General features: G+C 40.1%; 1 protein-coding gene across 2 annotated transcripts in view; it reads left to right on the top strand.

Annotated features, from left to right (window-relative positions):
* Nucleotides 1–6635: 6635 nt before the first annotated feature.
* Nucleotides 6636–16981, top strand: part of LOC135323425 (adenomatous polyposis coli protein) — a 94632-nt gene continuing 84286 nt past the window's right edge. For both annotated transcript variants that reach the window (XM_064499769.1, XM_064499767.1), the window contains exon 1: nucleotides 6636–7051. The gene's annotated coding sequence lies outside the window, so the exon portion shown is untranslated. The remainder of the gene's footprint in view (nucleotides 7052–16981) is intronic.

Here is a 16981-nt window from a genome sequence, read left to right as displayed (position 1 = left end):
TTAAGAATAATATATGTTTAGCAACATGTATCATTTTCTCATATGTATGTGTTGCCTGCTTGTCATCCTCTTTTTTTTGTGATACTACAGCATGATAAATGTTCTCTCTCTTCTGACTTGAGTGGGAGCTGGAGGTATTTAGCACTATTACTGATCCTACTCTACATGCACAAAATAGATCATGATATTATTAGCCACTGACAACCATCCAGGGATAAACAGTCATACAAGAATTTTGATTCCTTACTAATTTCCTATGTGTGAAAAATTTATAATAAGGAATGGCTCAAACAAAAAAATATTGCATTAATAACATTATTGGAACAGGTAGCTTTTTCTACATAATACTAATTTTAAAACATTATTAGGAGCTAATGCTTTGATGATTAATATACTTTATTCCCTTGCTGTAAATATTATGATGTTTTTTGTAAATCAACTACATCTTTTTAAATAAGCTACTGCCTATATTTCACAAAATATATTGATTTTTCAGAGCTAGGCTTCCCCAGTCAACTCTGTAAAAAGCTGTCAGCCTGTGTTTATATATCAATTTCTAGCCACAAGTACAAAGTTGAAAATGTATAAGGAATAGTAAGCTTTACTCAGAATAACTTTCTGGAAAAGAGGACACTCAAGGAAAAATGCCTCATTTTGTTGAAAATCTCACTGGCATCAATATACAGTAAATTAAAACTCTGGCGGTTTTTTAGTGTTGAAGACATTAAGCAGTGCTGCACTGATGTGGTCTGAATGAGGATAGTCAGCCTCTCATTCCATGGAACACTGGTTAAACAGCTGGTCATTCACCACATTTCTTCCCAGATATTTTCTTATTTATTAGCCAGATTTAGTCACTTTTATAAAACAGACACCATCCTATATTCCTCAACTCCATGGCAGGACTCCTTTCCAGCTTGCTTAGATGTCAAGTAGACACACAGCTACTGAAATACACTCTGGGATATTCAAACTCTGTTTACATTGTGTTTTTTCTACAGTAATGCACATACAACTTCCGTCTTGAAAAAAGTTTGCTAATGTTTCTTTCCTGACTGTAATATTTTGGATAATATTTCTAACTTTGTCTTTACGCACAACACAGTTTTTGTTAATATCCATTTAGTAGCTTTGGCAACCACGTGTAATTTTTCTGTTGATCATGGGCAATGTTTTGATGCAAAAATTGGGTTCTAATTGCCCCCCAAAATCTATCACTTGTGTCCTGGCCTTTGGTAGCTATGGTAATCCAAGAGGGTAATTTCTGAGGCTTGCACTCTGCCTCTGCCTCCTTGTCTACTATGGTTGTCTCCTCTTATTGTGAAGCAAGCACTGTGTTAAAATCTTCTAGCATATAGATTTCAATGGGACAAGGACTTGAACTGAATTTAGTCTTTTGGATCTCTCTGCCCTCCTATCTCTCAGGCCAGATCTGTTCTTTTAGAAAGCTAAAGATTTAGGGTGCAAGTTCAGACCTCTTCAGATGTCTGGACTTGTATGTAACTCAGAATGACTCATTCTCTGGACTAAACTCAAAGTCATTTTCCATAAATATTTAAGACCCTTGTCTCTCATTTTCTTTCCCTCTTCAATTCTAGCACAGAAAACTTGGACATATTCCATGCGACTATCACTTTCAACTTAGATTGACAGGATAAAATTAATGCTGTGATACTAAAAATTAGGTGGCTTTAAGAAGACACCTCTATTTTTAATCCTTTAACCCTGAGATCAGTTTTCTTTTCTGGCACTAGCGTCTAGTGTTTTTTTTTCTTTGGTTTCCTTTAAATATGTGAACCTTAACATGAGCCAGATACACCACCACCTATTCAAAACATGCTTCATTGCTCCAGCTTCTCTGACATAATTAACTGATGGATCCATGCTGCTTATTTAACTACATTAAAGATTAGTTTAAAAACACAAATTTTATAGTTCTAACTATACCCCTAGGATTCTGGGGTTACAGAATATCTAAATTCAACACTATTTCTCCTGAAAAGCATCTTTTTTTTTCCTTTGTTATAGTTTGGAACCCCAGGAATATAGTGTTGTGGGTTCTCATTTTCCCATTGCTTTCTGTTGACTGCAAATCACTCATAGTAGAAATCATTCAGGTAACATTTTTCTAATTTTTACATTAACCTATAAAAAATTCACTTGGTTTTCTTCCTTGATTCTGCGTTCCTTTGAATAAAATTAGTTGATTTAGGAAATATAACACTGTCTAACTCTGGGATTTTCTGACAACTTATTTTCAGAGTTGTATAATTACTTCTGCTTTCCTCTATATTATATATGTGACCAAAAAGAGGATGAATCTGCAGTGCTGGCACTGCATAGACACCTAACTTCTGCTTCCCTGAGAGGATTAGAGTCAAATCCAGACAAGACAGGGGAAGATTTTGATGGCTAACTGTTCACAGAGAAGTGAAATGATTTGCTCAGTGTTACAGCAGAGTTCACGGGCAGAGACAAGAAGAGAATCTGAGTTTCCTAAATCCCAGATCTGTACTATAGCCACTGAAGCACACTGCCTCTCAAATAAGAACCATATAAGAGAAAAAAAAAGCCCATCCAGCAAATAAGTATCTAAATCTCACATACAACTTATTTTTAATCTTCTTTTGTCTAGCAAAAGGCTAAGTGCATTATCAGTGACATTTTTGTATTTAACCATTAACTGCTGAAACCAAGCATTAAAAAGGAAAATCCTTCTTGTTAAGGGTCATAGGATCAGCAGTTCTCGAATAGAGAAGGACAGGGCATCAATAGCAGGAATCTGTAAAGCCACTACCTAAATGACTCTCTCTCTAGTTTTATATGTTGGGAGTCCTTTGGGCTGGCCTCCACTCTGCAAGGTAATTGTTGCCAGAATGGCTCCTACAAGATTTTAAATCCACTATACGGATTTCGCACTACAATACTGCCAACTGCCAATTGTGAGAAATGCTTTCCCGTGTAGAGTGTGGAGAATATAATTCTACTTTATAATATTGTTAACATCATTGATAAATAATTTATTTTTCATGCATTTATTTAAAACCTAGACCAATAGGAAAGCGTTTTATATCGAGCTGCCAAAATGCCCTTGGGACAATGCTTCTGAAATTGGTCCATCTTATAACAAACATCTGAAGATAGGAAGTGATGGCTGGAGAACTTTTCTTGGAGGGTACAGTTACCTTAGAACAGGCTATAACTTTTCAGAATGCTATCTTCAGTATGATCAGCTTGCTCATTTGTCAATCTACCTAATTAGTGGTACTGTCATTTTCCATCTCCCATTAGGTTTTTAAATCTGTTTCTGACATATTGCCTTAAGTTTACTAATTAAATTGTTCACACAGAAATTGACTTGTGTACATCTGTCAAACACCTAGCACAATGGAATTCTAATCTGATCATCATCTGAAAAACAAAACCATAAATAATAATAATCTTCAGAGGAGTGCCTGGCTAGCAGGCTGGAAAGACAAGAAAACAGACTATTTCAAAGGTATGTTAAGAAACATGTTCTAGTCTGCTCTTTCTGTGATACTTGGGTACACCACACACACATTTTTGTAATGGACTGCCCAGCAGGCACATAGACAAACCCTATGTCCCCTTCCTGAAAGGGCAGAGGCAACAGGACAGGGAGCGATGGGAAGGAAAGGAGAGGTCAAATTCCTAGGGCAAATTCCTGGTAATTTCGAACAGCACATGCTTCCTTACAGCACAATTTAGAGCAACTATAGCCAGGTCTCTTGAGAATCATAACTAGTTATTGTTTTTCTGCCTCTTTTGTATTTCTTTATTTGATACAAGGCAGATTAGCTCAAGAGACTGATATAGTGACTTGCTGTCCCCTTCATGGAGGCAGATGGTGTATCAGCCAAAGTTACTTTCCTCCCTAGCAATACAGCAGGTGTTCAGCCACAGGGGCCAGGGAGGAGCTATAGCTGGAAAAGCACAGCAGCAGCTGCTTGAAATGCCCTCAGCATACCTCAGAGCCTATCAGCCTCACTGCCAGGACAGATACTGTCTCTACTTTCTTCCTGGGGAGATAGGCCTGATTCCAGCACTTCACCCCAACAATCATAAGGTGTAGCTCATAGTTAAATCCAACTGCTCATCTTATCTACCTAGGTGGTCCTCAAGGAACCAAGGGACTGCACACTGTATACCACTACTGCCATTGATTCATTTTCCTAAAATTGTTTTGATCTGGCTTTTTTTATGATAACTTTAATTTTCTTTTTATGATTTCTTTTCTTTCTTTTTTTTATGATTTCTTTCTTCTCTTTCATGATTTCTTTCTTCTTTTTCTTTCTTTATGATTTCCCACTTTGGGAAATAATAAATATGAAAATAAAAACAAAAAAGTGATACCTTATATCTTTCTTATGTTTTCAGTCTTCCTGAATGAGGTGCACTGTAAGATGAATTCCCTTTTAACGTTAGTTGCTTTCAGTGTTAGAACTCTCCATGTGACACACAAATGCAGTTTATTTGAAGACAGACGCTCATAAACTGGACTCAAAACACGCTGAAAGTTTCTCTCTTTTCATGAAGAGGATGGTTACTGTGTGCTTTTGCAGGGACATTTGAAATTGTTTTTATTCAGACTGTCACACAACAAGACACTCTTTGATTTATTCTAAATTCTTTTGGAAATTAACTTATGATTGTCATCATGTAGCTTTTAGGCAAGGGAATTCAAGGGGGAGTGAATTTACAAAAACATTTACCAAGAACTATTGTCTTTCAAACATCCAGTCTGACTCTTCATTTAATTACATAAAATATACCATCTGCAGCAGCTAGCATTAGTTCACCAACCTAATTTTCATTGTATTAGTCAAACTAGTATCAGTTCACATGTAGTTAGTTTTTCGTGACCATGGTTTGTAGAATGCCCTTGAAACATAAAAGTGGAAATCAGAACACAGCAGTGATGGAAACTGCAGCTAAAAATGATATTCAAATAAGTTATGTCACAGGTATGAAAGGATTTTTCTTTATTTTTAGAAGCATCAGAGTGTAAGTATTTATTACTTTTGTGTATCATCTTTTTGTAACCCTCACGGTTGACTCAGTTTATTGTATAAGGAAGCTAAAAATTAATAATATTTACCAATAAAAATGAAATGTTACTAAGTTAACTTGTGCTGAACTGTGTATAACTGTTGATTAGTGTATTTTATTCCAATGATATTAATCCTGGGAAAACGTCACTAATAAAATCAATAATGCAAACACTACCAAAACATAAAACACACAGGCTCATCAGCAAGTTCCAGATTTTTCTAAATATGTGTTCAACACTCAAAACCACTTCCAATTTGACAGGGGGTTGTGACATAGGCTAGTATTACCTCTGATGATGGGCTCTGAAGAGGAGTGTGAATGGACTTAGTAAGGTGATTTCTTTGATCCTAATGAGGGGGCAGAGCTTGCCCAGGCCCAAATGAGGAGAACAGAAAGCCTGTAAAACATGGCAGGTCAAATCTAAACAGGAAATGTTTAGGCTAAACCTGTTTAGGGCTAAAAAAGAATTCGAAGACCACCTCGCAAAGGATGCTCAATCTGGCAGTAAAAAGGTCTTTAAATACATCAAAAGCTAGTAGGTAGTTAGGAAATCAGTGAGACTGCTAGTGACAAAGGTCTGAGAGAGGGGCTTAAGGATGTCAAAGCTATAGCACAAAGGCTCAAAGAATTGTCTGCATTAGACTGCCACTGGGGATGCTGAGGAGAGTTCCAACACTAAACCTGCTTCACAATAGGAAGGCCAGAGGAAGCAGATCAGTTTGAAGTAACTTTATAGGAAGTATAAGCCCAAACAGGTAAGTCATCAGGACCTGGTGGCATTTAGCCAAAAGCAATGAAGGACCTCAGTATCAAACTGCAGACCTGCTGGTCATTGTGTATAACCCACTCTTATTAAGTGGATAGGAGCTGGCAAGTTACCTGGGTACCCATGCCTACCCAGGGCCTGCTGGAGCAGACCTTGACAGAAAAGGAGAGACCTGAGAGGCTGATTTTCACTCGCAGTAAAGGAGCAGCATTTATTATAAAGATCCCTGACCACTGGGATAAACACAGACTGATAGTAAAGAGTGTACCTCTTCTGTGAAGGGAAACTCTCTCACTGACCTGCTGGATTGACTGCTGGAGATGGGTAACAATAAACACGTGGAGAAAGGAGATACACTCCCAACTTTTGCCTTCAGCTTCCATACCTCGTTGCATGTCTCTTTCTGCCAGGGCACGTAGCCTTTCTGTAGCCTATCTTTTCTAAACCTGGCGGTACTTATTCTCCAAAGCACGGCAGGCGCCCCTTCAGGGATTGCTTCTGTTTTGCAGTTACTATTTGAGCCCTGTTTGGGGCTTTCGCCGTCCGGCGGCTTTGCCTGGTCAAAACGGCCCACCAGGTCTCCGCGTGAGGGAAAAGGGAAGGAACCGGCGACGCAGCAGGGACCGTGAAGGCGGCGGTTGGCCGTTAACGGCCACTCCACACACCCACACACGCACTTTGCACACAGCGACCCGCCCCGCGCGGCAGGTGTGTGCCATCAGCAGGGGGCGGGGCAGCTGCCGCCCTCGCGCATGCGCGCCGCCGCGGCCGCGCGCGGGTCCCTGCACCTCCGCCGCCGAGGCCGGGATTCCCTGGGTCGCGCCTGCGCGCTGTGCTCCCCCCTCGGGCAAGATGGCGGCGGGGAGACGAGTTGGAGGGAGCGAGTGAGGGGGGCGGCTGGGGCCGGGCTCGCGGGGCAGAGACCCCCGGCGCCGCGGCCGGGCGCGCTCGGGGCGGGCGGGGGCCGAGCCGGGGAGGAGGCCAGGGCCGCCCCGGAGCCCGCTGGCGGGATGAGGAGCGGGGGGGACGGGGCGGGGGCCGGCCCTCGCCGGTGAGGAGGGCAAGCGGCCGCCGGGCCCGCGCCCCGTATGCGCGCCCGGCCCCGCCGGCTGCCCCTTCTCGCCGCCCCGGCTCGGCCGCGCTCGGCTCCGCGGCGGGAGGCGTCGGAGGAGTCGCGGCGGCGCTGGCGGGCGGGGAGAGCGCGGCAGGCAGGTGAGTGCCCGTCGGCGGGAGCGCCGGCCCCGCGGAGCCGCGCGGTGGCCGCGGGGAGGGGGCGGCGGGGCCCAGGGCGGCGGCGGTGAGGGGCTGTCAGCGCCTCGCGGCGGGGCCGCTCCGCTGTGGCGCTGCCCTTCGTGCAGGGGGCGCTCGGTGCTGTGGGTGTCACTCGCCTGAGGAAGCCTCCGGGGGCTGTTAGCGGTGGGGTAATGTGCTCTGGCTTCCAGGCTTTTGTGCTTTAAAATCTGGCCGCAAGCGCTGAGGTGTCCCAGAGCGGTAGCAAGGCCCAGCTGACTAATTCTCAGCTGTTCTCCGCTGTGAAAAGGTATTTAAAAGTCAAGTCCTTCGCCTGCAAGACCTTCCTCTGGCTGTTAATTAAATTGCCTTTGGCTTCAGCATCCTCTATCAGTAGGCGCCATGCCCTCTGCTGTGTTTCCTCTCTGACTTCTTGCCGTGAGGGTGGATCTGTGCAGAGCTGCCCGACCGCGGCCCCGTCTCTGCAGTCATCCAAGTGGCCTCAGCTGCCGCTCATAGCCGCAGAAGCAGTTGAATGTAAAGCAAAATAGTTCAGATTTCTGTAAATGTCGGTTTCATTGTATAACTACAGAAGAGAGCAGAAGCAGAGTTGCAACTAAACTGTATGTACTAAACTATATAACTGACTTGTCCATGTGTCTCCTTCTTCCCCCACCCCCATAATTACTGTAACCTTTATGATAGTTATAGCCTGTAAAAGTGGGAAAGCAGGCCTTTTGGTAAAGCTGTTGTAGTAACTTTTAACTTTCCTAAAAATAAAATGAAATTCTGCAGAAGTTGATTTCATGTACTCACTTCTACCAACTACTTACTACTCAACAAGAGAAGATTTCTGTGCTCCAGCAGAGAAGCACAAATTTGAAAACTCTGTTTCGGGAGGTTACGTCCCAGTTAATAGCACTAGTAGAAATACCATTTTGGCAGGCTAGGACTAGGCAGGAGTTAATTAAGATTATGTCACTAACTGAAATGACAAAGAACTCTTTTTTTTTTTTTTTTTTTTTTTTTTTTTTTTTTTGGTATGGTCTTCAGGTGCCATAATCTTATATTTTTAAACTGGGTTTTGGCAAAAGTTGTATGCCAAATGGTTTCATCCAATCCTAAGCGCTCAAGAAATACTAGACTTGTTAAAGTGAATGCCATGAGATCATTGTCATGCTTCAATTTCCTAGATATGTTTCTTTTCCTCTAGTTACGATAAAGGCTGTTTATAGAATAGTTCTGCCCAATGAAAAAGACCTTTCAATTGCGAGTACTTGCTCTCCTTGGATGTTTTAGGTTCCAAAATAAATATAAATGTATATTTTGGCAAAATATATTTATACTTAGTGGTATAAAGAAAAAAAGTCCAAAACTGGGGAAATCCAAATGGCAATATAGTTGATGAAGTATTATTAATTTTGCCTTTAGGGTTTGAGATAGCAGGGATAGTACACAAAATGTTTTCTAAATAGCGCAAAAGCAAACACTGTTGTGCATAAAAACATGTTTTAGCAAGCGTAATGAAATATGTGCTCAAGTATGTGAAGTCTTGATAGCTAGACATCTGTTGTAGAAAATCTCCAATAACTAACATCACAATTGCAATTTCTTTGCAATATCAAACTGTAAGGCCCTCAACAGTATGCTGTGCTACTGTGCACATAAAGTTTCACATACTGTTTTGGTCAGCTTTAGTTTTTAACTAATAGCTCTTAGCCCCAGTGCACACCTGCATTTTGAATTTACAGAACCTGGGTGCTTTACAAAATGTTAATGTGTATATATTTTCATTCTCATAACTTTTAGATTATTTCTAGGATTTTCTTATATCTAGATAATCTTTGGGGTTTGGGAATTATGTCCTTCCGTGATCACATTTAATACTAAATATTAGCATGTTTCATAGTGAAAGTTTCTTAATACTGTAATGGTCAAATGGGAGAGGTTAAATTTGGCTAAGTTGATTTTTGGCTAGATTTTTGAAAATTCTTACCTTGATTAAGACCAAGACAGTTTGGATTTCTTTTTGTAGTAATTAACTTTTCCTGTTTGTTTCAAGCAGCTCAGGAATGATAAAATTATTAATGCAATTGTTAAATATGTGCTTTTTGAAATATTTTATGGTAGCAAGTTGTGCTGAAGTATCATGAATTTTACGTGAGAGCATAGAATTGGTTTAGGATATGATGCATGTTATCATTTTTTACTTTCAAATTGTGCTATAGAAGTTGTTTCATAGTGCTATGTAGTAGAAATTCATGAGTTTCAGGATCTTCTCACAGCATCTGAAACTCAGAGAATCCACTTTTTGTAGTTAGGCCTCACAAGCTTGTCCTTCAAATTGTCTCCATTCAGTTTGGACAGTGGAAAGCAATGTGCTGTGGTCTTTTCTTTGTATCAAGTTGCCATGTTTTCACTGGGTGATTTTTTTTAGTAACTTGTATTACAGTGGTGGAATGAGCAATGAATGAATGCACTGAAATGAGGCAGCTAGAGAGCTTGATGAGCAAAACATGCACCACTAACTTTTCACATTTTAATGGGGATGTCAATGCTGTGAATAACAAAAGTGTATTATAGGAATATTTTTTTAAGGAAGTCCCTATTGTAGGTTTTAAAAAGCAACCTGACTGTACTCAATAAATGGGCTCTGCTTGGAAGTGGCAATCCAGTAGCTGAAACTTGTCTTTTGATGGATCTTTTGGTAGTTTGCTTTTCAAATTCATATTATCTTCATCAGACAAGGTTCCCTTTATTACCAATATTAGCAAAGCAAAAGCACTTCTACTGTAAGCTCTTAGCTTTGACTTCTCGTGTTTGAATACCAAAACACTAGAAGTTCTGCTGGATTTTTGGTCCTAATTAACTTGGATTATGATTGTAAGTACCAGTTTGGTAAAACAGTGTTAAAATAATCTGTGCCAGTGATTTCAACAGTAGCTGATGCTGTGCTGTTATAGAACTTTATTTTGATTGTTGGATGATGATCATTCATTTTTAGTTGAAAGCTTGTGTCTTTTTGCATCAGGTGTAGCTGGAGGATAAAGCCCCTGGGCAGTAAGCATTCACTTAAAATGTCAGAAGCTGATGTTGAGTGGGTGTGCTGGTTTTCATTGAAGCTTATGGGAGAGATAGTTGGGAAGAAACTAAAAAGAATAAGAAATATCAGCCTGGTTTCATTATCTGTACATGCTATTGTAACTGTACTTCTCATACTGTTTTTTTGGATGTAATCACAAGGCTAGTCTCTGCTAATTTGACTTGGCAGTAAAAGATTAGTAGGGTTCCATGGGTATGTTCATTTGTGTCTATTAGATGGTGATTGATTTTAATACTTGTTATCACTAGTGGAAATAAATTTTAAAAATATGAACACTCTGTGAGACTTCACAGAAGTTATTTTGCCTTTACCTTGAGGAGTAAAATTCAGCAAGCAAGAACATCTTTTGAGTTAATACAGTTGTATTAGAGCACGCATAGTTTGACTCCTCTGTAGAAATGGTAAACTCAAAAAATCAAAATTTGAGGATCAATAGCATTTTGAAGTATCTTATACAAGTGTAAAGCTATTCTTTAGAGATGCAGTTTACTCATAAACTGATAGAACTATTAATCTCTCATAGAAGAACAGAGCATATTTAAGGACTTCATAATTCAGCATAAAAATTTAGGCTTATGTGAACTAATATAATGATGCTTCTCACTATAGTAGAACTAGCTGAAGGGCAGAGCTCAAAGGGTTGTGATCAGTGGCACAAAGTCTAGCTGGAGGCCTGTATCTAGCGGTGTCCCCCAGGGGTCAATACTGGGTCCAGCATTGTTCAACTTATTCATCAGTGATGTGGATGAAGGGACAGAGAGCACCCTCAGCAAGTTTACTGATGATGCAAAACTGGGAAGGGTGGCTGATACATCCAAGGGCTGTGCTGCCATTCAGAGGGACCTGGACAGGCTGGAGAGATGGGCAGAGAGGAACCTCATGAAGTTCAACAAAGGCATGTGCAGAGTCCTGCACCTAGGGAGGAATAACCCCAGGCACCAGTACAGGTTGGGGGTTGACCTGCTGGAAAGCAGCTCTGAGGAGAAGGACCTGGGGGTGCTGGTGGACAAGCTGACCATGAGCCAGCAGTGTGCCCTTGCAGCCAAGAAGGCCAGTGGTATCCTGGGTTGCATTAGGATGAGTGTTGCCAGCAGATCAAGGGAGGCGATCCTTGCCTTCTACTCAGTCCTGGTGAGGCCGTATCTGGAGTGCTGTGTCCAGTTTTGGGCTCCCCAGTCCAAGAGAGACATGGAGCAACTGGAGAGAGTTCAGTGAAGGGCTACTAAGGTGATTAAGGGAGTGGAGCATCTCTCCTATGAGGAAAGGCTGAGAGAGCTGGGCCTGTTCAGCATGGAGAAGGCTGAGGGGGGTGCCTAAGCATCTGAAGGGAAGACATAAAGAGGATGGGGCCAGACTCTTTTCAGTGGTGCCCAGCGATAGGACGAGAGACAACGGGCACAAACTGAAACACAAAGTTCTGTCTAAACATAAGGAAAAACTCTTTTACTGTGAGGGTGACAGACCACTGGTACAGGTTGTCCAGAGAGGATGTTGAGTCTCCATCCTTGGGAGATAAACAAAAGCTGTCTGGATGCAGTCCTGGCCAATATGCTCTAGGTGACCCTGCTTGAGCAGGGGGTTTGGACTAGATGATCTCCAGAGGTTTCTTCCAACCTCAACCATTCTGTTATTCTCTGAACTCTGGGTGATCTAAGCATCACTTAAGGCTTAGTTCATGAGATTAAATTGTTTGTGTGAAAGTTGCACACTTTTTCTGGAAATCAGATACCAATGAAAAGTTTTCGTATTTGTGCAGTCAATGATGAATGTCGCTTGCTTTAAATAAATTGTGAAAGGTTCTGAATTGTACAAAACTGAATTTGGCTGTTAGTAACTGGCCTTTTTGTAGCAACTGGCATGCAGGGGGAACTGGAAGGAAACTAGAACTTCTCATTGTCGTGTGACAAGAGTGCAAAGAAATTGTGAAAGCATAAATTGTGCGAGTTGACTCTCCTTTTATTAATGGAAAAAGTTCTCAGGATCACATGAGCTTTTTCTTCTCTCTAAACCCCCTGCTATGGAGATCTCACATAGCTGCTGTTCTTCCACTGAAAGGGCTTTAGCAAAGAATCTGTTCAGAACTAAGCAATGTTATTCCCATATAGCATAATGGTTTTATATGTATATTATATAGAAATCCCAAGCTTGCTTATGTAATTTTTATATGGACAGTTAGTTATCTCTCACACATGCCTACTCTCATTGCTCTTTCACTTCAAACTAAGTCAATCATATATTAAAAATTTTATGACCTAGCTGCTGTTTCTTGGAATAAGATTTTTCAACTTTTGGGGGGATATACTGTAAATTGAATTCAGTTGATCAATTACAAGCACTTCCCTCCAGCTCTCTCTGACTTGTGTTGTTACAGGTTCTACTAGAGTTTGCGTTTGGACTGCAAAGTCCCTATGTAGGTAGGGAGATGACTTTTGTCTAATAAAGTTATAGAATGCCTGAATAAGCATTTCAGTATGAGACTTAAAGGTGTTACTGTATATGCTGAAATGGTTTCCTCATCCTTGTTTTGGTTTGTCTCTTGTGATTTTCATTATATAGGAGCGTTTTTCCTAACTGATTTTTGGGAACAGAAAGATAAATATTGGTAGAAATAAAAATTTGACATGGACTGGGGCTCTCTGGTTATGTAAACAAGAACTGAGGTTCAAGCGTGGTGGTGAAAATCAAAAGTACTGTAAGATTAAACATATGTAGCTCTAGTGGAAATGACCCATTAGGCTTGTCATTTTCCTTAGAAATTGTAGGGTAGTAAGAAAAACAAGGAAATTCAGTATGTAATGAGTAGAATTATTTTGTTTTGTTTTCCCAGAAATATTGCAAAGAGTGCTTCTTGTATTGGGATTTTTATAACTAATGGGTTTTTTTTAGCAGTCTTCATAATAAATTTGTGACCTCTGTTTAGAATAGTTGATATTCCTTCTTCTCTATAATTCAACAATTATAACTACACTTTTCCTGTTTGTTAAAGGTAGCTGTTACTGCACTGTGGGTGTAAAGTCCTTGCTTACAATGTCTTATCTTGCAGCTGATCTGTGTTCTCAGAGAACTGACTGATTTGCCAAGCTTGTGCTGTTTGAGTAATGTTACTCTTCATGCCAGTTGTGCCTGGATTTGGAGGAGAATATATGGAAAGCTGTTGGTGGTAGAAGAGTAGTTATGTTGTAATTAACAGAAACAAAGGAATCTGTTGCGGAGCAATTTATACTGAGAAATTGAGGGGACGTTTGCAGCTGTACCTCCGTATTTTTTGGGAGGCAGGGGGGAGTTAGTTACACCTTACTCATAGGATAGACCTGAAGACCAAATTTACCCATACAGTGTTTTTGGGGGGGCTGGGGGGGAGGGACGCAATAGTATATGCTGTTATAAAAGGCCTACATATTAAAATGGCTCTGTTCACATGCATATTGGTTCTGTGTTAGGGAATTGGATAATTGTTTACTTCATAGATCTTTGATAGTATTTTTATATATATATGTATATAAAACTATATACATACTAAATACAAATTCTAGGAATTCCTTATTGTGTAGTTAACAGTAATGTACCTTCCTTTGTATATTTACAAGGGGATTTGAAAGATGTCTTGGGAAATAAATTTATCATGTTGATCCCACTTAGTTGCTTTGGAGTTCAGTAGTTTGGAGAGCAGACTCTTACAGTTGCTATTTATTTATTTATTTAGAAAACTTATTTTTGACATGTACTGTCCTGCACTGTAGTAACTGATTTATTCTAGGAATGAGGCTTTTCTGAGGGCTGTGGTATAAGAATTGGAGCAGATATGTTCATGTTGTACAATTACCAATCACATGATTTGTTATCCTCATAGCTGTTTTAATGGTTACAACTTCCTCTAATAGTGTGGTATAACAGCTTTTATTTTTATTTGAATGATAATGGCTCTTAGGCTTCCTGAAATGCAGAAGGATCTGTATTCTAGGTCCTTCTGTATTTCAAAAAAAAATTCTACTACGAGAAAGGTATAATTTCTGACTTATTAGATAATACAATCTATTCCTTGCTGACTACTGTTGAACCATCTGAAAAGAAGGTATTAGAAAGTTTAACTTTTTTTTTTAACTGCAGCAATGCTAATTGGCACTTGTGTCAGACAACGGTTCCCTCCATTGCTTTGTGTATGTTATAACATCCTTTGGAATAGGGTAGGAGTCATCCAACTGTGAAACAAGACACATTTGAAGATGGAGCAAAGCAGACTGAGCAAAGTTCATAACCTTGCGATGTTGTATTTCTTGTATACAGTATTTCTTGTATACAGTATCTGAATAAACATACTAAATTTAATTCATCAATGGTTGCTTTTTGGAGGGTGGTCATAGGCGGGCTATAATAGATTTAAATTTCAATGCAAGCCTTTCACAGAATTTCCACTTTGCCTCAAACTGCTGACATTGCTGTAGACTGCTGTCTTACTTGTCTTGGTTTGTGCTAATCGGAATAAATATCATGTTTCTGTAGTTACTTGTTTTCAAATCACTGTCTTATTTTCAAAATGCATCTGATATTATAATTGATTTTCCCCCCCTCCCCCAAAGTCTTTTGGTCCTCACGTTGCTGTTGATGGCTGCAGAGGGAGTGGCTGTCACAGCTTTGAAGCACTAGCAGTTGCTGACAGGTCAGTAAAAACTAGGTGCAGTTTAGTTAAATTCTAGGATTCTAGCAGGCTTATTCTTAAGACCCGCAGTTTGGCATGCTTTCATTTGTGAACTTTTTGTGCAAATAAATGCTGACTTCAGGTTCCCACAGCTTTGAAAGATTCGGTCAGGAATTTGCTTAATGCCTTGAAAGGGCCTAAGGAAGTGGGTGACCTTCCCAGAACTCTTGCCTATTCAGTAGAAAATACCTTTCCTGTAGCTGACCTAGCATCTGGCCCAAACCTTACGGTATTGTGTTGTCCTGCTTGTTTGATTGAAAATTTTGGCCGTTTTATCATTTTGCTGTTCAGTAACGTTCTCCAAATAGCTAGGAAGGCGCTTTACTTTTGTGAGAAAGAGAAGTCAACTTCCATTCTGAAAGAGCCGTTCAGATCTTACTGGTACTGCTGTAGTGCCTTTCCAGCTTAATACTTGCCAGAAGGAAGCACTGTCTCTTCTGCTCATGTTTAGGACTTTCTAGAGTAGAAAATTCCCATTTATCATGGGCAAAGCATATAGGTCATAAAGGGACAAGTAGCTGTGATCTCTCTCTTTCTTTCTTTCTTTCTTTCTTTCTCTCTTTCTTTCTCTCTCTCTCTCTCTCTCTCTCTCTCTCTCTCTTTCTCTCTCTCTTAGCAAAAGGGATGCCTGACTGAACTTGTGTTGAACCCAGACTTTTGGTTTTTTTTTTCCTTTGCTTGTTTGTTTTTAAGTCTTCATCTATGTGTTTTGTGGAAAAAAGATTCAGGTATTTGAGTTGGACATTCCACAAAAGGAACACTGTACATGCCCTGAATAATGGGATTTCTTGAGTTAAATGCCTGCCTTGTCTCACTGTGATTGTTTGTAACTTCTGTATTTTCTGCCCAGAAGGAACTGTATACAAGATCTTTGCTCCGTTTGAAAATCCAGGGGCTTCAGTCCAAAACTTGCAAATCTAAGGGCTCATATTAAATCTCCTTCATTATTCCATATTAATCATCTAGGGCTTGGATGTGGAATGAGCTTGGGGAAAGGTGTTGCCTGTCAGCAGGCACTATACACTGGAATCTAGACCCAGCAAAAAAAGAGTGCTGATTATGTTTTTTTAACTTTTTTTTTTTTTTTTTTACTTTTGGCATCAATAACTTTGGTGTCAGCAATTTTGAGGTGAAAAGCTCCAGTGCCAGTAACCTTGACAATATAATTGGCACCTATCACTGCCAAGAAGACAGTGTCAGTGGGCAGCATTGAGATAAATGAGACTCCAAGGTTAGCAGAATCTGCTATGTGGCCATATTCCTTCCACGTGGTTGTTTTTTAACACAAAACTGAGCTGAATGTTTTTTTCATTACAAAGTGTAGCAAAAATCCCCCAAAGCTTGTTTGCAGACTTTTTCTTTATTGCTGGCAGAATTAAGTACAACTTTGATTACTTCCCAATTCCCTTATAGATCCAATTTTTAATATTCTTACTATCAGTATTCCCCCCCTCCTCTCCCCCCCCCCCCCCCCCAAATTTCGGCAGAATTACTGTATTTGTAATTTGTTCCCTGGTGTCCAAACTGTTCAACTACAAGCCCTTCATTGTATAGGACTCTAATTTTAGCCAAGTCTAGCAGAGTGGTGACTCAAACTTCTGTAATATTCCAATTTCCACAAGAGTAAGAAAAAACCCACAGAATAGAGTTCCTGCACTTTGCTCTAGCATTTTTTACATTTTGGATCTTCTTGTTATTTCAGTGAAAACCACATGTCTAACTTAGAAATACGAGCTGAAAAATGGCATTAACTAATGTGACTTTTTTCCATTGGTTCCAAATATAGGTTATCTGTTTATAAATATTGTTATGTATGTTTGTGACTTTTTAAAATTCCATATACTGAATATGGCTGCGGGTTGAAATGCTGAAACAGGGTAATGGTACTGAATTTACATGTGTAGGTCTCTAAACATGATTCAGAATGACCTCCAGAAAGGCTTAAGGTCTGGATTCAGCTGGGAATCAATGAAACAATTTGTTTGATCAAATCTTCTTTCATTTGGCTGTCAGTCTCACATAATTGCATCCAAAGTGCCAGGAAGCACAGGGTATGCCTGAGTACCAGCTCATAAACGAATGTGGTTATTACATTTTTGTCTTGCTTAGATCA

Source organism: Dromaius novaehollandiae, chromosome W, assembly GCF_036370855.1.
Source record: "Dromaius novaehollandiae isolate bDroNov1 chromosome W, bDroNov1.hap1, whole genome shotgun sequence".
NCBI classification, from domain to species: Eukaryota; Metazoa; Chordata; class Aves; order Casuariiformes; family Dromaiidae; genus Dromaius; species Dromaius novaehollandiae.
The sequence above is the reverse complement of the archived record's forward strand: the minus strand, read 5'-3'. Positions and strand labels throughout refer to the sequence as shown.